We start from the raw sequence: 422 nt of genomic DNA, 5'->3' as shown, positions 1-422 counted from the left end.
TTTTTTTTTAATTAGGGCAATGTGGCCAAGACTACTTGTGGTGTATTTAAAATAAAACAATGATTTATCGGGCCATAAATACCCCCCTTTTAGACGTTTTCTTGCTGAATTTTGACTTGACTGAACCATGTTAAAAAGTCGCACCTCGACCTTTTCTGTCCTCACTGAGTCTCTATTTGGAGTGTCACATCGTGGCGTGGTAGTTAAGGCAGCTGGATTCCCGTGGCTGACCGTGGTTTGAATCCCGGACCTGGTGACTTAAAGATCACCCTGGGAGTACGTGCCCAAAATCCTGAGAGGAGAATGGAGGAGAAGGGAGTGCGGAGTGGCCTTCCTCCAGGGGGTGATTTTTTGCTTTCCCTCTGCCTCTCTCCTCTCGGGTGAGCGCATGCGCCCTATGGCAGAAAACCTAAATAGAAAAA

At 46.9% G+C, this 422-nt stretch overlaps 1 protein-coding gene across 1 annotated transcript in view; it reads left to right on the top strand.

Annotated features, from left to right (window-relative positions):
- UCHL1 (ubiquitin C-terminal hydrolase L1) overlaps window positions 1-422 on the top strand; it is a 14,339-nt gene that overhangs the window by 5,971 nt on the left and 7,946 nt on the right. The gene's annotated exons all lie outside the window — the stretch shown is intronic.

The sequence above is a fragment of the Tupaia chinensis genome, unplaced genomic scaffold (assembly GCF_000334495.1).
Source record: "Tupaia chinensis unplaced genomic scaffold, TupChi_1.0 Scaffold146907_1, whole genome shotgun sequence".
NCBI classification, from domain to species: Eukaryota; Metazoa; Chordata; class Mammalia; order Scandentia; family Tupaiidae; genus Tupaia; species Tupaia belangeri.
This window is presented reverse-complemented; position numbering and strand designations above follow the sequence as displayed.